The sequence below is a fragment of the Triticum urartu genome, chromosome 3, assembly GCF_003073215.2.
Source record: "Triticum urartu cultivar G1812 chromosome 3, Tu2.1, whole genome shotgun sequence".
In the NCBI taxonomy this organism is placed as follows: domain Eukaryota; kingdom Viridiplantae; phylum Streptophyta; class Magnoliopsida; order Poales; family Poaceae; genus Triticum; species Triticum urartu.
This window is the reverse complement of record NC_053024.1, coordinates 230,056,309-230,077,486: the sequence shown is the minus strand read 5'-3', so window position 1 is coordinate 230,077,486 and position 21,178 is coordinate 230,056,309.

Below are 21,178 nucleotides of genomic sequence, written 5' to 3'. Positions count from 1 at the left end.
TACCTGGCCACAAGGCCTTAAGAGCATTTCGCTAGGTTTTTCAATAGCCCCCACTACATGTTCGCTACGGTGGACATCACCAACGATGTAAAGGCGCTCGAGAATTCGGGCATTGCCTGCCAGAATCTTGTCGACACCCAGGGCAATACAAGATCTGGGGTAGCAAGGAGCATGAGAAGGACTCATTCGTTCACCTCGCCGAGGCCATCATCGACCCCTACTACAGAGACATGGAGGATTCATGCAATAAGGACAAGCGTGCCTGGCACTCGGCCTGGATGGAGAAACTCGACAAAGCTCATGTCGTGTACACGGCCAAGGAGGTGTACACGAGCTACGACATGTAGAGGCGGATCATTGACATGAGGAAGTGCCTCCTTCCCCAAAATGGCCAGGGATCCAGCCGAAAGCAGAGCAATGGCAAGCATTGTCGCAAGAATAAGTAGATGATTAGATCCTCGTTTCTCCTACTTTAGTATGCATGTAATTGCTTACTTTGGTGTGTTGAAATGTTATGTGTGTAATCACTTGTGTAATTGTATGCTTAATTTGGTTATGCAATACTGTCTTTTTAAGTATATATGTTGATGGACTATAAACAAGTCTAGATGTTGTGCGGACAAAGAAAATCACATCGCACACGGACTAAACAATGGAACTCGTCGGTGATGTTTTCATCAATCACTCACAATTGTATACCAGCAATCGTTTGCTCACAACACACATGGCTTGTTAGCAGTAATCATCTTGTTGTTATTGGTCTTCGCACACGTTTTTGATTAAAGACCTGTTTACCGCGTATCACACACATCTTGTTAAGTTGAACCGTTTCTGTTCTCATGTCTCAACGCAAATAGTTCATCCGAGTGAACCGCATGCCGTATATCGCACACACCTTGATCTGGCTGACCGTTTATTTTGTGTTGCCTAATCACAAACTGTTCATTCGAGTGAACCGTATGTTTTACATCGCACACACCTTCATCTGGTTGCCTGTTTCTTTTGTGTTGCCTAATCACAAACAGTTAATTGAGCTGAACCGTATGCCATGCATCGCACACGCAACTAAAATCTGAACCGTGCTTGATGCATCCTCCATTGCAAACATTTTGCACCTTTTTTGATGGGTTTTTTACACCACCGTTTGCGATTATGGCATCGCGCACAGTTTCGTCGAAGGGTCTCTAATCGTAGTGTCGCGTTAGCAGCATCCTGCCGTAGTGCATGGCCAACACATACCCCTCGTTATCAGTCAAACGGATGATATATATACACTCAGGGAGCCCACAGATATGCCTATCATCACAAAAAACTGCATAAGAGATGTGGTCAATCAGAAGACCCCATATACAGTGCATGCAGCCCGAGAATATGTATGGGTGTGGTGGTGTGTGATGTGTTTAAATCCCGAATGCACGACTTTGATGGGACACCAACTACATTACAAACCAGACATCGTACCCAACCCCCAAGCCAGGTTCAATACGTACGACGTCAATTTCCCAACTTTGAAGTGGGGGGGGGGTCGTCCGACGCATGCGCTCAAACTTTATTTGGTCTAACATGGCACACATAGCAATAGGAAACCATCATGGTCAAACCCTTCTCGTATGTTGGTTCAAAGGGATAGATTGTGTGGGCCCTCCTCATTCTCGGTCAAGGATGACATATATATATATATACACCACGGGGAGCCCACAGATATGTGCAGCGTTTATAAGCCGCACAAGGGAGACATGCTCGATCAGAACACCTACCCCACATGCGACCCGAAAAAATCTATGGTTCTGGTGTGTGATTTGTTCAAATCCCGAAAGCACAAGCTCAATGGGGCATCAACTACATCAGTAACATTACAAACTGAACATCATACCCCCGCGGCCGGGTTAAAGACGTACGATGTCGGGAACGCAACTTCGAGGAGGGTGGGGGTGGGTAGGGGCCGGGTGCCGTCCAACGCATGTGCTGAAACTTGATTTGCTCTAACATAGCACACGGAGCAAAGAGTAAACCCTTCACGTGTGTTGGGTCAAAGGGATAATTTGTGTGGGCCTACAGATGTTGATCATTCTTTGATTTTTGACAACAAAAAATAACCAATGAAAAAGATAGTCTGCAAATTAGCAAACAAGGATCCCAATATTTATATAATCGCCACGACGGGTCACTATAGAGACATTTATCTCTATAATGATCGTATCATAGCGTTTAAATGAAGCTTGAGATATGCAACTTCCCACCGGATCACCCTTCCTTAGACTACTCCAGCCCGAAAATGCTTAACTTCTGCATTCTATTCGACTAGGATAGAGAATGGGAAGCCACCCCTTGCTGATAGGAATTGCCTCCTTGCCTTCAAGGTGTTTCACGTTGGTCACCCTATGGACCTACTCCCTACTATCACACATGTTTGTGCTTTTATAAACTGTGTGCGGTATTTACATGGCCGGTGTGTCGCCGCCTAGCCTTCTATGAGCACTCACACTGGTAGCGGGAAAGTGATGGGAGAAGGGGCGGGAAACCGATGGGAGGAGTGGCAGGAAACGGTAGCGTGTTTGGAAATATAACAACATTAATATAGAAAACTTAGTAGGGAAGGAAGTGTGAGCTAGCATGACGCATGTGCATAGTGCTTACCCATATAAATAAAATCACAACCGTAATTGCATGTGCTATCAAAAGGGATGAGGATTGCCATTCGATCTCGGAGCATCCAACGGTGCAAACGTACGATCCGTGGGGTTTGGGTTGTGGCCAATCAGAACGCATGACTCAGATCACACATGCAGCAGGGGGGCATCAGCCACGGTTTGGTAGGCACATGGCTTTCGTGGGTGAACCGTGTGCTATTTGAAAACATTTCATGAGAAGAATCTCAGTTTATAAATCCTCAAAAATTGTGAAACTTGGCATGGTGTCGCGACATGGCACATATATGTTGAGGAAATTTTTTTGTCCATCTTGGGGCAAGTTTTATTACAAGCCTCTTAAAAACCGGAGCTTCTCTCAAGAAGCCTCATGGTTCCGATAGGGAAACGTGTCCCCCTTCTGGGCGAAATGATAATCACCGCCTATTTTCACCTTGTATTTTCTTCTACAGGCAGCATGGCCAACAACATGATACCTGTGCTGAAATTTAAAATTATTCAGGGTTCGTTTCGCCTTTTTATACATTAATTGAGTTTCCTAGGCATTTAATGTCCATAATTAAAATCTGAACTATAAATACATGCTCCAGTTCACTAAAATGGCTAGAAAAATCATACATGTGTCGTTGGGTGCATGTTTAGGTCCCATGCAAGGAATGGGAATGAATTACAACCGTACCAGCGTCCTGGCTCATCCTCAAACATTTGGAATCACAGTTTTTAAATCCCCATAAATCAAAAACTCACCGGAAAGTCATGAAAGTTGGCATGGTGTCACGTCATGGCACATATATGTCGTGGTAAAAACATTGCCAATTTGGGCCAAGCTTTATTACCAACCTCTTACAAATTGGAGCCTGTCGCAAGAACCCTCGTAGTTTTGATAGGGAAATGTGTCCCCTTTTGGGCGAAACGATAATCGCTCCCTCTTCTAGCCGTGTATTTTCTTATACACGCAACATTGAACAACGGGAGATTCGCGCTAAACTTTGAAATTATTAAGGGTTCATTTGACCTTTTTTATTCATTAATTGAGTTTTCTAGGCATTTAATGCCCAAAATTCAAATCCGAACTATAAATACATGCTCTAGTGCACCAAAATGGCTAGAAAAAATGTGCATGTGTCTTTGGGGTGCATGTTTAGGTCCCATGGAAGGAATGTGAATGAATTCAACCGTCTGGACGTCCTGGCTCGGCCACAAACATTGCGAATCTCGGTTTTTAAATCTCCGTAAATCCAAAACTCACCTAAAAATCATGAAACTTGGCATGGTGTCACTACATGGCACATATATGTCGTCGTAAAATAATTGTCTAATTAGGGCCAAGCTATATTACAAGCCTCTTACAAACCGAAGCTTCTCGCAACCATCGTGGTTCCGATAGGGAAACATGCACTTTTGTGGGATAAACAATAATTGCTGCCTGTTCTCGCCATGAACTTTGTTTTCTATAGGCAACATAGAATAACATGAGTGTCGTGCTGAAATTTGAAACTGTTCAGGGTTCGTTTGGCCATTTTATATATTAATTGAGTTTTCTAGGCATTTAATGTAGTCCATAATTCAAATTTGAACTACAAGCACATGCTCCAGTGAAGCAAAATGGGTGGAAAATCGTATGTGTGTCATTGGGTGCATGTTTAGGTCTCATTGAAGGAATGGGAATGAATTACAAACTTCTCGTCATCCTGAAACATTGAGAATATCAGTTTTTACATCCCAGTAAATCCAAAACTCACCTAAAAACATGAAACTTGGCATGGTTTCATGACATGGCACATATATGTCGTGGTAAAAAATCATCCAGTTTGAGACAAGGCACACACATTAATAGCCAACAAGGTCATTTTGAAACAAATAGCTGACACGTTAATATCGCAAACGGTTGTATTATATGAACCGTGTGTTCCCATAACCATTTAAGTGTGGCCACATGTCCCTCTTTTCTTTTGGGATAGTACTACCTCTGCCCTCATTCATTGGTCATCTTTGTATTTTGTGCCAAAATTTAACCATACTCGGTGGCGTTAGTGCAGCTGTTTGATTAGACGAGACGAGCACGAGAAGTCCGCCGTGCAGGCTCGACGGGATGCGTGCGAGTAGTCCGCCGCGTAGGCTCGATGGGACGTGTGCATCCTGTCCACCTCGCAGGCTCAACGGGACACGTGCGAGCAGCAAGGCCGCCCATTCTCACCAGGAAGCGAGCTCTTTAACCTCCATCCACCAGCCGCCCGCCTCACTCAGAACTTCTCCATTAATGGCGGCTGAGCCGCTGTTTAACACGCAGTTAATTAAAGCACCTGGACAGAGGGTGTTTGCTTGTGATCCCATGGCCCCGCTTAGCGTTAGCATTTGCTTTGTTCGTGTTTTCAACTCGTATTTCAGCCTAATATAAAATGCCACATAGGGCAATGGATAATACAACGACAAATAAAATGGCAACGGATAATACGACGACAAATTTACCATCGCGCGGATAATAATTGTCTTGCATATTCCGGATAATTTAAAATGCCAAATCACAGACAATGATCTGGGTCGCTATTGTCTCTACTCCTTGATGGATCGCCGGGCGACGACATCCTCCAGCTCCTTCTTCAATTCCTCACGACTTTGCTTGAAATCAGCCACGGATTCCTCCACCTCCTTCTCGCGCTCGATCCGGAGCTTCCTCAAGTCACCGATCAGTTCCTTGATGACCACTATCAGCGTCATCCCCGAGGCACTGCTCTGCTCATGCATCCAGCCGGCAGCATCCTCCTCCTTCTTGGCGAGCACCTTGAGGAGGTTCGTATTGTCACCCATGAGTTGCTCGACGAGGCCAGTCGCCTTCTCAACTGAGGCATCACTGATCTTGAGGAGCTTCATCAAGCCATCGACCAGCTCCTGCTGCTTAATGAGGCCAGCAAGAATGTCGTCGTTGCCAGCCAAGGACTTCAGCAACACCAGCTCATCGCGATCGTCGACATGGCGAGTGCGCTTGTGGGAGCCCTCATGTGCTGGTGAGAGCTTGTTCGAGGGCTCCGCGGCACGCTGGGACATCTCTGATGTGGCTGCCACATGGCGGTGGGACCTCTCTAGTGCTTCCGCATCCTTGGTCTTTGCTCCCTGGTTATATGTCCACCCGAAACTGTTGGGAAACATTGCATGGAAAACAAAAAAAATTCTACGCACACGCAAGATCTATCAAGGAGATGCATAGCGTTTAGTAACCCGGTTGATGTAGTCGAGCTTCTTCGCGATCCAACCGATCGAGTACCGAACGTACGGCACCTCTGTGTTCAGCACACGTTTAGCTCGGTGATGTCCATGCCTTCTTGATCTAGTAAGACGATGAGGTAGTGGATGAGTTTGGGCATCACGATGGTGTGGTGACGGTGATGGTGATGCTATGTCCGTAGGGCTTCACCTAAGCACTACGAAAATATGACCGAGTGTCGTGGGAAACCACGGCCACCTATGGGGCCATGAGCCCCTTGTGGTTCGGCAGGGGGGATGAGTACGTTGCAGAAAGAGCGGAGAAATATCACAGAGCATGGCAGAGGTCACACGGGAAATTTTACCTAGGTTCGGGCCGCCGTGAGGCGTAAAACCCTACTCCTGCTTTCATGAATTGATGGTGGATTATGGTGGAAGCGCAGCGTTCTTGCCCGGCAGGGTTGCCTCGGGGCGAGAGCAGCTATGCGTGTATGAGTGTACAAGGGTCTGAATCCTTTCTACGTTTGCCACGGGCCTCCTTTCATAGATCAAGGGGTGACCACAATGGTGAATCAGTCATTGATCACTGATTAGATAGCAAACAGTGATATCATACATAACTCTGCAGGCAGGGCGGAGCGCATTAAATGCGCCGATAAATTAATTTCAAATAATCAAATTACTTAAGAACTCCCGATTAAATAAACATCCCTCAAGTTATCTAAGTGATACATGATCCAAATCAACTAACCCATGTCCGATCAACATGTGAGATGGGGTAGTCATCAATGGTGAACATCTCTATGTTGATCATATCAACTCGCGTTCGAACTTTCGGTCTCCAGTGTCCTGAGACCATGTTTGTGCATGCTAGGCTCGTCAAGTTTAACCCAAGTATTATGCATGTGCAAAACTGCCTTACACCCATTGTATGTGAACATAGAGTCTATCACACCCGTTCATCATGAGGTGCTTCGAAACGATGAACTTTGGCAATGGTGCATACTTGGGGAGAACACTTCTATCTTGAAATTTAGTGAAGGGGTCATCTTATAATGCTACCGCTGCTCTAACCAAATAAGAAGCATAAAGGATAAACAACACATGCAATCAAAATATGCGACATGATATGGCCATCATCATCTTGTGCTTTTGATCTCCATTTCCAAAGCATCATTATGATCTCCATCGTCACCGGTTCGACACCTTGATATCCATCATTGCGTCAGGGTCGTCTCGCCAACTATTGCTTCTAAAAGTATTGCTAATGCATAGTGATAATGTAAAGCAATTACATGGTGCTAGCATTTCATACAATAAAGAGACAACCCTAAGGCACCTGTCGGCTGTCGATATTACAGAACATGATCATTTCATATATTGATACGTCTCCAACGTATCTATAATTTATGAAGTATTCATGTTGTTTGATACGTCTCCAACGTATCTATAATTTTTGATTGTTCCATGCTATTATATTATCTATTTTGGATGTTAATGGGCTTTATTTTACACTTTTATATTATTTTTGGGACTAACCTATTAACCGGAGGCCCAGACCAAATTGTTTTTTTGCCTATTTCAGTATTTCATAGAAAAGGAATATCAAATGGAGTCCAAACGGAATTAAACCTTCGGGAACGTGATTTTTGGAACAAACATGATCCAGAGGACTTGGAGTGCACGTCAAGCAATCAAGGAGGCGTCCACGAGGCAAGGGGGCGCGCCTACCCCTCCTAGGCGTGCCCTCCCCCCTCGTGGGCCCCTTGTTGCTCCACCGACCTACTTCATCCTCTTATATATGTCCACATACCCCACAAACATCCAGGAGCACCACGAAACCCTATTTCCACCACCGCAACCTTCTGTACCCAAGAGATCCCATCTTGGGGCCTTTTCCGGAGCTCCGCCGGAGGCGGCATTGATCACGGAGGGCCTCTACATCAACTCCATGGCCTCTCCGATAATGAGTGAGTAGTTTACTTCAGACCTTCGGGTCCATAGCTAGTAGCTAGATGGCTTCTTCTCTCTCTTTGGATCTCAATACAAAGTTCTCCTTGATTGTCTTGGAGATCTATTCGATGTAATCTTATTTTGCGGTGTGTTTGTCGAGATCCGATGAATTGTGGGTTTATGATCAAGTCTATCTATGAACAATACTTGGATCCTCTCTGAATTATTTTATGTATGATTGGTTTATCTTTGCAAGTCTCTTTGAATTATTAGTTTGGTTTGGCCTACTAGATTGATCTTCCTTGCAATGGGAGAAGTGCTTAGCTTTGGGTTCAATCTTGCGGTGCTCGATCCCAGTGACAGAAAGGGAAACGACACGTATTGTATTGTTGCCATCGAGGATAAAAACATGGGGTTTATATCATATTGCATGAGTTTATCCCTCTACATCATGTCATCTTGCTTAAGGTGTTACTCTGTTCTTATGAACTTAATACTCTAGATGCATGCTGTATAGCGGTCGATGTGTGGAGTAATAGTAGTAGATGCAGAATCGTTTCGGTCTACTTGTCGCGGACATGATGCCTATATACATGATCATACCTAGATATTCTCATAATTATTCGCTTTTCTATCAATTGCTCGACAGTAATTTGTTCACCCACCGTAATACTTATGCTATCTTGAGAGAAGCCACTAGTGAAACCTATGGCCCCTGGGTCTATTTTTCATCATACAAGTTTCCAATCTATTTTATTTTGCAATCTTTACTTTCAATCTATATCATAAAAATACCAAAAATACTTATCTTATTATTATCATCTCTATTAGATCTCACTCTTGCAAGTGGCCGTGAAGGGATTAACAACCCCTTTATCGCGTTGGTTGCGAGGTTCTTATTTTTTTGTGTAGGTACGAGGTGACTCGCACGTGGTCTCCTACTAGATTGATACCTTGGTTCTCAAAAATTGAGGGCAATACTTACGCGCTTTACTGCACCACCCTTTCCTCTTCAAAGGAATACCAACGCAGTGCTCAAGAAGTAGCAAGAAGGATTTCTGGCGGCGTTGCCTGGGAGATCTACGCCAAGTCAAGACATACCAAGTACCCATCACAACTCTTATTCTTCGCATTACATTATTTGCCATTTACCTCTCATTTTCCTCTCCCCCACTTCACCCTTGCCATTTTATTCGCCCTCTTTTCCTTTCACCCTCTCTTTTCGTTCGCCTCTTTTTCGCTTGCTTCTTGTTTGCTTGTGTGTTGGTTTGCTTGCTTGTCACGATGGCTCAAGATAATACTAAATTGTGTGACTTAACTTTACCAATACCAACAATAATGATTTTATTAGCACTCCGATTTCTCCTCTTACCGATGCTGAATCTTGTGAAATTAATACTGCTTTGCTGAATCTTGTCATGAAAGATCCGTTTTCTGGCCTTCCTAGTGAAGATGCCCCTACCCATCTAAACAACTTTGTTGATTTGTGTGATATGCAAAATAAGAAAGATGTGGACAACGATATTTTTAAACTTAAGCTATTTCCATTTTCGCTTAGAGATCGTGCTAAAGCTTGGTTTTCGTCGTTGCCTAAAAATAGTATTGATTCATGGAATACGTGCAAAGATGCTTTTATCTCTAAGTATTTTCCTCCCGCTAAGATCATCTCTCTTAGAAACAATATTATGAATTTTAAACAACTTGATCATGAACATGTTGCACAATCTTGGGAGAGGATGAAATTAATGATATGTAATTGCCCTACACATGGTTTGAATTTATGGATGATTATACAAAAAATGTACGCCGGATTGAATTTTGCTTCAAGAAATCTTTTAGATTCGGCCGCGGGAGGCACTTTTATGGAAATCACTTTACGAGAAGCTACCAAACTCCTTGATAATATTATGGTTAATTACTCTCAATGGCACACTGAAAGATCTACTAGTAAAAAGGTGCATGCAATTGAAGAGATTAATGTTTTGAGTGGAATGGTTGATGAACTTATGAAATTGCTTGCTAATAAGAGTGCTCCTGCTATTGATCCTAATGATATGCCTTTGTCTACTTTTATTGAGAATAATAATGAATCTATGGATGTGAATTTTGTTGGTAAGAACAATTTTGGTAATAACGCGTATAGAGGTAATTTTAATTCTAGGCCGTTTCCTGGTAATTCCTCTAATAATTATGGTAATTCCTACAACAATTATTATGGAAATTATAATAAGATGCCCTCTGATTTTGAATCTAGTATTAAAGAATTTATTACTTCGCAAAAGAGTTTCAATGTTTTGATTGAAGAAAAATTGCTTAAGATTGATGAGTTGGCTAGGAACGTGGATAGAATTTCTCTTGATGTTGATTCTTTGAAACTTAGATCTATTCCACCTAAGAATGATATCAGTGAGTCTCTCAAAGCCATGATAATTTCCATTGATGAATGCAAAGAAAGAACCGCTAGGATGCGTGTTAAGAAAGATTGCTTTGTGAAAGCGTGTTCTTCTAGTTTTCATGACAATAAAGATGAAGATCTAAAAGTAATTGATGTGTCCCCTATTAAATCCTTGTTTTTCAATATGAATCTTGATAATGATGGGACTGGAGATGAGTCAACTTTAGTTAGAAGGTGACCCAAAAATTCGGAGTTTTTAGATCTTAATGCAAAAATTGGTAAAAGTGGGATTGAAGAGGTTCAAACTTTAGATAGCAATGAACCCACTATCTTGGATTTCAAGGAATTTAATTATGATAATTGATATTTGATAGATTGTATTTCCTTGTTGCAATCCGTGCTAAATTCTCCTCATGCTTATATTCAAAATAAAGCTTTTACTAAACATATCGTTGATGCTTTGATGCAATCTTATGAAGAAAAACTTGAGTTGGAAGTTTCTATCCCTAGAAAACTTTATGATGAATGGGAACCTACAATTAAAAGTAAAATTAAAGATCATGAATGCTATGCTTTGTGTGATTTGGGTGCTAGTGTTTCCACGATTCCGAAAACTTTGTGTGATTTGCTAGGTTTCCGTGAATTTGATGATTGTTCTCTAAACTTGCACCTTGCGGATTCCACTATTATGAAACCTATGGGAAAGATTAATGATGTTCTTATTGTTGCAAATAGGAATTATGTGCCTGTAGATTTCATTGTTCTTGATATAGATTGCAATCCTTCATGTCCTATTATTCTTGGTAGACCTTTCCTTAGAACGATTGGTGCAATTATTGATATGAAGGATGGGAATATTAAATTCCAATTTTTGTTAAGGAAAGGCGTGGAAAAATTCCCTAGAAATAAAGTTAAATTACCATATTAATCTATTATGAGTGCCACTTATGGATTGCCTACCAAAGATGGCAATACTTAGATCTATCCTTGCTTTTATGCCTAGCTAAGGGCGTTAAACGATAGCGCTTGTCGGGAGGAAACCCAATTTTATTTTTATTACTTGCCTTTTGCTCCTGTTTAGTAATAAAAAATTTATATAGCCTCTGTTTTGGTTGTTTTATTTGTGTTTAATTAGTGTTTGTGCCAAGTAGAACCGTTGGGAAGACATGGGGGAAGTCTTTTTGATCTTGCTGTAAAAAAACAGAAACTTTAGCGCTCACGAGAATTGCTGCCATTTTTTTATTGGAGAGTGATATTTAGTTAATTCTTTCTGAAGATGATTAATAGATAAATTCCTCACATCCAGAAATTTATTTTAGAATTTTTGGGGTTCCAGAAGTGGTCGAAACCTACAGATTACTACAGACTGTTCTGTTTTTCGTGTGTTGTTTGCTTATTTTGATGAATCTATGGCTAGTAATAGAGTTTATGAACCATAGAAAAGTTGGAATACAGTAGGTTTAACACTAATATAAATCAAGAATGAGTCCATTACAGTACGTTGAAGTGGTGGTTTGTTTTCTTTTACTAACGGAGCTCACGAAGATTTTCTTTTAAGTTTTGTGTTGTGAAGTTTTCAAGTTTAGGGTAAGAATTTGATGGATTATGGAACAAGGATTGGCAAGAGCCTAAGCTTGTGGATGCCCCGGAAGGCATCCCCTCTTTCATATTCGTCTATCGGTAACTTTACTTGGAGCTATATTTTTATTCGCCACATGATATGTGTTTTGCTTGGAATGTCTTGTATGATTTGAGTCTTTGCTTTTTAGTTTACCACAATCATCCTTGCTGTACACACCTTTTGAGAGAGACGCACATGAATTGGAATTTATTAGAATACTCTATGTGCTTCACTTATATCTTTTGAGCTATATAGTTTTTGCTCTAGTGTTTCTCTTATATCTTTTAGAGCACGGCGGTGGTTTTGTTTTATAGAAATAATTGATCTCTCATGCTTCACTTGTATCATTTCGAGAGTCCTTTAGAACAGCATGGTAATTCACTTTGGTTATAAATTTTAAATGCTAAGAGAAGTTGGATGCTTGATAGATGGTTTTGAGATATAAAGGTGGTAATAGTAGAAGTGTGCTAGTTGAGTAATTGTGAAATTGATGAATACTTGTGTTGAAGTTGGCAAGTCATGTAGCATGCATGTATGGTGAACGTTATGTGACAAATTTGAAGCATGGGTGTTCTTTGATTGCTTTCCTTATGAGTGGTAGTCGGGGACGAGCGATGGTATTTTCCTATCAATCAATCCCCCTAGGAGCATGCGCGTAGTGCTTGGTTTTGATGACTTGTAGATTTTTGCAATAAATATTTGAGTTCTCTATTATGGCATTTCCATAGCCATTCCGAGATATATTGCCATGCAAATTTACATTGTTCCATTTATTATGACACGCATCATCATTGTCATATTGCTTTGCATGATCATGTAGCTGACATCGTATTTGTGGCAAAGCCACCGTTCATAACTTTTTCATACATGTCACTCTTGATTCATTGTAATCCCGGTACACCGCCGAAGGCATTCACATAGAGTCATATTTTCTTCTAAGTATCGAGTTGTAATTCTTGAGTTGTAAGAAAATAAAAGTGTGACGATCATCATTAGAGCATTGTCCCATGTGAGGAAAGGATGATGGAGACTATGATTCCCCCACAAGTCGGGATGAGACCCCGGACGAAAAATAAAAAAAGAGAGAAATAAAAGAGGCCAAAAGAAAAAAAAAACCCAAATGAATAAAAAAATGAGAGAAAAAGAGAGAAGGGACAATGCTACTATCCTTTTTCCACACTTGTGCTTCAAAGTAGCACCATGATCTTCATGAGAGAGAGTCTCTTATTTTGTCACTTTCATGTACTAGTGGGAATTTTTCATTATAGAACTAGGCTTGTATATTCCAATGATGGGCTTCCTCAAATGCCCTAGGTCTTCATGAGCAAGCAAGTTGGATGCACACCCACTTAGTTTCTTTGATGATCTTTCATATATTTATAGCTCTAGTGCATCCGTTGCACGGCAATCCCTACTCCTTGCATTGACATCAATCGGTGGGCATCTCCATAGCCCATTGATTATCCGTGTCAATGTGAGACTTTCTCCCTTTTTGTATTCTCACACAACCTCAATCATCATATTCTATTCCACCCATAGTGCTATGTCCATGGCTCGAGCTCATATATTGCATGAAAGTTGAAAGAGTTTGAAAAGGCTAAGTATGAAACAATTGCTTGGCTTGTCATCGGGCTTGTGCATGATGAGAGCATTTTGTGTGACGAAAATGAAGCATGGCCAAACTATATGACTGTGTAGGGATAAGTTTTCTTTGGCTATGGTATTTTGATAAGACATAATTGCTTGATTAGCATACTTGGAGTATTACTATTTTTATGTCAACAATAAACTTTTATCTTGAATCTTTCGGATATGAACATTCATACCACAATAGAGAAAAATACATTGAAGAATATTCTAGAAAGAATTCCATATCAAAAATTCTGTTTTTATCATTTACCTACTCGAGGATGAGCAGGAATTAAGCTTGGGGATGCTGATACATATCCAACGTATCTATAATTTTTGATTGTTCCATGCTATTATATTATCTGTTTTGGATGTTAATGGGCTTTATTTTACACTTGTTTATTATTTTTTGGACTAACCTATTAACCGGAGGCCTAGCCCAAATTACTGTTTTTTGCCTATTTCAGTGTTTCATCGAAAAGGAATATCAAACGGAGTCCAAACGGAATGAAACCTTAGGGAATGTGATTTTTGGAACAAACGTGATCCAGAGGACTTGGAGTGGACGTCAAGCAATCAACGAGGCGGCCACGAGGCAGGGGCGCGCCTTTTGCGGTGTGTTTGTCGAGATCCGATATATTGTGGGTTTATGATCAAGTCTATCTATGAACAATATTTGAATCTTCTCTGAATTCTTTTATGTATGATTGGTTTATCTTTGCAAGTCTCTTAGAATTATCAGTTTGGTTTGGCCTACTAGATTGATCTTCCTTGCAATGGGAGAAGTGCTTAGCTCTGGGTTCAATCTTGCGGTGCTCGATCCCAGTGACAGAAAGGGAAACGGCACATATTGTATTGTTGCCATCAAGGATAAAAAGATGGGGTTTATATCATATTGCATGAGTTTATCCCTCTACATCATGTCATCTTGCTTAAGGCGTTACTCTGTTCTTATGAACTTAATACTCTGGGTGCATGGTGGATAGAGGTCGATGTGTGGAGTAATAGTAGTAGATGCAGAATCATTTTGGTCTACTTGTCGCGGACATGATGCCTATATACATGATCATACCTAGATATTGTTATAATTATTCGCTTTTCTATCAATTGCTCGACGGTAATTTGTTCACCCACCATAATACTTATGCTGTCTTGAGAGAAGCCACTAGTGAAACCTATGGCCCCCGGGTCTATTTTCCATCATACAAGATTCCAATCTATTTTATTTTGCAATCTTTACTTTCAATCTATATCATAAAAACACCAAAAATACTTATCTTATTATTATCATCTCTATCAGATCTCACTATTGCAAGTGGCCGTGAAGGGATTGACAACCCCTTTATCGCGTTGGTTGCAAGGTTCTTATTTGTTTGTGTAGGTACGAGGTGACTCGCGTGTGGCCTCCTACTGGATTGATACCTTGGTTCTCAAAAACTGAGGGAAATACTTATGCTGCTTTACTGCACCACCCTTTCCTCTTCAAGGGAAAACCAACGCAGTGCTCAAGAGGTAGCACTATTATATTATCATTCTTGTGTGTTTTACTATCATATTATAGCACTTTATATTATTTTTTGGGACTAACCTATTGACCCAGTGCTAGTTGCTGTTTTTTGCTTATTTTTTACATCGCAGGAAATCAATATAAAACAGAGTCAAAACAACGTGAAACTTTTTTTGGATTTTTTATGGACCAGAATACATCCAATGGGCCAGCGCAGCACCTGGGGGGTGCCCCGAGGGGGGCACACCCCACCAGGGCGTGCCTGGGCCCCCAGGCGCGCCTCGGTGGGTTGTGCCCACCTCTGTGGCCTTCCGCACCCCCTCTTCACCCTATAAATTTTCAAATATTCCAAAAACCCTCGGGGTAACCCTAGATCAGATCTTCGGCCACCGCAAGTCTCTGTAGCCACGAAAAACCAATCTAGACCCCGTTCCGGCACTCCGCCGGAGGGGGAATCATCACCGGTGGCCTTCATCATCCCGGCGGCCACCATGATGAGGAGGGAGTAGTCCACCCTCGTGACTGAGGGTTTGTACAAGTAGTTATGTGTTTAATCTCTCTCTCTCTCTCGTGTTCTTGAGATGGCACGATCTTGATGTATCGTGGACTTTGTTAATATAGTCGGATCATATGGTGTTTTCCCCTCTCTATCTTGATGTGATGAATTGAGTTTTCCCTTTGAGATTTTGATCTTATCAGATTGAATACTTTTATGGATTTGAGAGCACTTGATTCACTTGATATGTATTTTGGCACTCACCTCGCAGATTCCCGAGGTGACATTGGGCTAATCTATGCATAGGGGTTGATGCATGTTCTCGTATTTTGTTTCTCCGGTAGAAATCTTGGGGGCACTCTTTGAGGTTCTTTGTGTTGGATTGAGTATTATGAATCTGAATTTGCTTTGGTGTTATTTTAGTACGAACTCTTGATAGATCGATTGGAAAGAATAACTTAGTGTTGTTTTAGTACGAACTCTTGATAGATCGATCAGAAAGAATAACTTGGAGTTATTTTAGTACGATGGATAGATCGATCGGAAAGAATAGCTAAAACAATTTCTTCTTATTTTCTCCGCTAGATAAGAACTTTGGAGTGATTCTTCATCACGCGTTGAGGGATGATTATATGACCCAATTATATTAGCATTGTTGAGAGATTGCACCAGCGAAAGTACGGACCCTAGGCCTAGTTTTCAAGCATTGCAATACCGTTTGTGCTCACTTTTGTTACATGCTACCTTGCTGTTTTTTATTGTCACTATCACATAAATCAATATCTACTATCATTACTACACTTGTACCACCATCTCTTCGCCGAACTAGTGCACCTATACAAATTACCATTGTATTTTGTGTGATGGGGACACAAGAGACTTTTTATTATTTGGTTGCAGGGTTGTTTGAGAGAGACCATCTTCATCCTACACCTCCCACGGATTGATAAACCTTAGGTCATCCACTTGAGGGAAAATTGCTACTATCCTACAGAACTCTGCGCTTGGAGGCCCAACATGAGTCTACAAGAATAAAGTTGCATAGTAGACATCAAGCTCTTTTCTGGCGCCGTTGCCAGGGAGGTGAGTGCTTGAAGGTATATCTTTAGATATTGCAATTGAACCTTTTAGTTTCTTGTTTTATCGCTAGTTTGGTTTATATTAGAAAATGACAAAAAAATGGAGATTGGTTGACCTCACATTGTTCTTTATCTTTATAATGTCTACCTTGAGAATAAAGATTTCGATAATTGTGCTCAATTGCTAGAAAAAGAATTCAAAAAAATTGGCATGAAAATGTTGGATCATGAGCATGATTGCAATGTTGTTAGTATGAATTATTTGAATATCCATGATGATTGCATTAGTCATGATAATGGTGTCTCCTATAAGAATGACAATTTTGGCGTAGTGAATTGGGAGTGCAATTGCACACTATCGGCGTCCTGGGGACGGGGGTACCCAGACTTGCCTGCCTGTGTCCCAGGGCGTGGCTCTACCAGCGGCCTGGTATGACCCATCTTCATCAACAAATACTCAAGACCCTCACGAGGGGCCAAGCCTCGTGAGGCGGATGACACAAGACCTCCTCAGGGGCAGCCTCACTGGGCTGGCTTGCGAGGAGTGGAGAGATCAAGGCGGGGGGCACCTCGTGAGGTTTCTGTGCTGTGAACCATGACGATCAAGGCCAGGCGAGCGCCAGCGCACGCAGAGTACTGTTTGTGTAACGCCCTTGATGCGGCTATATCTCCCACGTGTCGAGGCACGACTTAGAGGCATAACCGCATTGAAAGCAATGTCACAAGTGAGGTAATCTTCACACAACCCATGTAATACATAAGGGAAAGAGATACATAGTTATCTTACAATCGCCACTACAGACAATACATGAATAAAGCATTACATCATCCAAATACAATCAAGGCCCGACTACGGAACCAAAATAAAATAAGACTACCCCAAATGCTACACAGATCCCCGATCGTCCCAACTGGGCTCCACTACTGATCAACTGGAAATGGAACAACATGACGAACACGAACTTCAATGAGCTCCTCCTTGAGCTCGGGTGCATCACCTGCACGGTCTCATCGGCACCTGGAAACTGGTTTTGGAAGTATCTGTGAGTCACGAGGACTCGGCAATCTCACACCCTCACGATTAAGACTATTTAAGATTATAGGTAGGGTAAAAGTATGAGGTGGAGCTGCAGCAAGCGACTAGCATATATGGTGGCTAACATACGCAAATGAGGGCGAGAAGAGAAGGCAAAGGCACGGTCGATAAACTATGATCAAGAAGTGACCCTAGAACAACCTACGTCAAGAATAACTCGAACACCGTGTTCACTTCCCGGATACCGCCAAAATACATATCAAGAGTACGACGCCACCGAATTGAGAGGACTGGGGTGTGGCAGCAATCCTTGGTGGGGAGAAGCGGGATGATATCCCCAAGGATGGCGTCCGAGAGATCACTGATGCGGTCCACCCGAGATTCTACCGGTTCCTGGGATTCGGTGGGGGCGGGGTCGCCGCTTCTCCCCGCGCTGCCGGGTGCGGGATCTACAACAGGTGTCGCCGCTGGTGGGAGCCTCATCTTCTTGCCGCTGAGGTCAGCCGACTCCATTTTCCTCGAGGGCGTCGCGTCAGGCTCACGGATTTGAGCAGAGTAATGAATGACGAGCCTAGTTTTAGTGCTTGTGAAGAAGAAGGGGGGCTGGGGTTTTTTTCTGTAGTAGTGAGAAAGAAGGGGAGCTGGGGTTTTCTGTAGGAGTGAGGTGAGGAATTTCAGGGTATGAGTGGAGCGAGCTGACGTGAGGTGGGTAGGAGTGAGGAGGAAGAAGAACACCCAGGTTTTTTGGGGGCAGTGTGCTGGGTGTGGGTAGCACCTCTCATTCAGTAAATATATGGACTTTTGAATTGATTTTACTATTTACTAGGGTGGATGGGCTGTTTTGACTTGGGCCCAGAGAAACAATTACTACTAGTATAGTGGAGACACTCTACATCTACCCAGAAAAACAATTACTACTAGTACAGTGGATACAATTCCGCTTCTGGCTCCTCCTAGGTCATCGAAATGTCTCCCTCTACTAAATGTCGTTATACTTTTGTTCACCGACATGCGGGCCATGCTGCGCGCGGGCCCAAATACCATCCACCAAATTAGAAGGCAGTATGCAGACGGAGAGTCACCCCGGTCATAGCGTGCCAATAACTCGCCGTCGTATCACAAAACCCCACCTCCCCGCAGTCTAAGTTTGACGGACGAAGCAACATCATTTCACTCTTCACTGAATCCCTTTCTCCCTCGCCGTCTTCAAGAAAGGCAACACTCGCATCTACCACTGTTCTTCTCTCCCAACAAAGGGGAGGTAAGCGGATCCGTGATGTTGGTATATTTTCATTCAGAGAAAAAAAGAACTTTTGCAAAGCAGTAACCGATCCTCACTCTCTTTTTTGTTTCATTGTCATTGCAATTGTGTTTTCCTTTTAGTGGTCTCCTAGTATTCGTCAGTTTCATGATGGACCAAGGAGAACCAGGCAAAGATCTGCCGATATTGGAGCAGATGCGGGAGGCTGCTCCCCACGTGACATAGAGCTCCAAGAAGATAGAGGCAGCCACCGAGCCGACCCCAGATACGCTCACGGCCACTAATGAGATGGTCACCGCCCCGTTCAGGTTACATCCCCCATGGCACTGTAGGAGTAGTTTTCCCCCTTCGAGGATGTGCACCCCCCCTGCTGAGCTGCCCAAGGTAATTTTCTTCTTTACCGATCTCAATTGTGATTTTTCATCTAAGTATGTGGTGATGAATAATGCAAAAAATTATTAGCTTCGATGACATGCTATACATAGTGGTTTAAATAACTTGTGTTTCTTATACTGGAAAGTAGTTCAGAATTTGTTTCTATTTCAATTAGAGCCTTGATGCAGACAAGGATTGTGTGGTTGTACATGTCACTCGCTATGAGGCGGATGACCTGAATATACGCACTGGGAAAACAGAGTTTTTAGGTTGTTGGATCCTGGAAGCCATTTGCGCTTATACCAATGAAGAGTTGTATTCCAACCTCATTGTTGTCAGGCGTGTTGTCCAGGGTGTACTAAAGCACAATAAGTTCAAAGCTACTCCTTCGTTTGTGAGGGATAATGTAACGCCTCGGACACCCCCGCCGATGGTCGTTACTCCTGGCGGGATCTAGACTGGCCCCACAGATCAATACTAGTCTTTTCTGCGCACTTTGTCCTCACTCGTGCGCACCCGGAAGCAACTTCCCAGTCGGTCACCCATCCTGACACTACTCCAAGCTGAGCATGCTTAACTTTGGAGTTCTGTCCAAATGGGCTCCCGGAAAAGAAGGAATTCCTTATTGATATGAGTAGTCTATAATCCCTAATAAGCCAGGCCATCACATACACCCCCACTCAGAGGAACCGACGTCCTCGTCGGGCCACAGACGTTCCCTCTTGGCACATACGTCTGTGCTTCCAGTCCAGTACATGTGCCATGCTGTGTGCCACGACGGGTCACAAACGTCAAGAACAACATGACCACGCACCTGTCCGCAACCATCCGTGTAACCGCGAGGGTTGGCTCTGATACCAACTTGTAACACCCCGGACACACCCGCCGGTGGTTGTTACTCCTGGCGGGATCTAGACTTGCGCCACAGATCAATACTAGACTTTTCTGCGCACTTTGTCCACACTCGTGCTCACCCGGGAGCAACTTCCCGGTCGGTCATCCATCCTGACACTACTCCAAGCTGAGCACGCTTAACTTTGGAGTTCTGTCCGAATGGGCTCCCGGAAAAGAAGGAATTCCTTATTGATATGAGTAGTCTATCATACCTAATAAGCCAGGCCATCACAGATAATGTTCTTGTGAAGCTTACTCAGGAAGATGACGTGGCATGCCTCCACAAACAAGTTTATGAGTGGCATGGCCACAAGGTCGTCTTCATGAAGGTTCACAGGATTGAGCTGCTGTCAGGACCCCGATTCCAATTTGAATCGATCTAGCCGGTAACACCTCATATCACTTTGCGGCCTCACGCACGGTATTCCACGGATGTCGCCTTACCATGGCCTGGGACCGGTTGTGCCTTTTGGCTCACGTATATGATAGTGTCGCTAGCATCCATATGACAAAGAACCCGGGCCGACATGGCTAGTCGTGAACCCAAAGCGGCAACAACCTATGGGGAGAGGCATACATGAATCACATCAAGCATGTCGGTCAACAGCGCGTGAATCCGGGCTATAGCACTGGGCAAACATGACTTCGGGAACCCGGGCTGTAGCAGGCTAGGCAGGACTCCAGATGTCACCGCATGACATTTCCCCGAAGGGACAGACACAGGAACGAACTGAAACACATGCCGGCCAGTCAAGTGTCTTGAGCAGTAGTGCTGGGCTAGCAGGACTCCGGTGAACCGGGTTGTAGCGGACTAGTATGGCTCATGGAAGCACTAGACTACATTTCCCCATAAGAGAGACTGCCAAGGATAAACAACTAGGTTGTCGGATCCCACACATACCAAGCATTTCAATCATACACACAATATGCTCGATATGTGTAATGACAACATGGCATCACAACATAACTCTACGACTCAAGTATTATTCATTAGGCTCCGAGGAACGAGATATACAAACATGGGTCTCATGACCCAACAATCATAGCATACAAATCAAAGCACATGCGGAAGCTTAACATGTC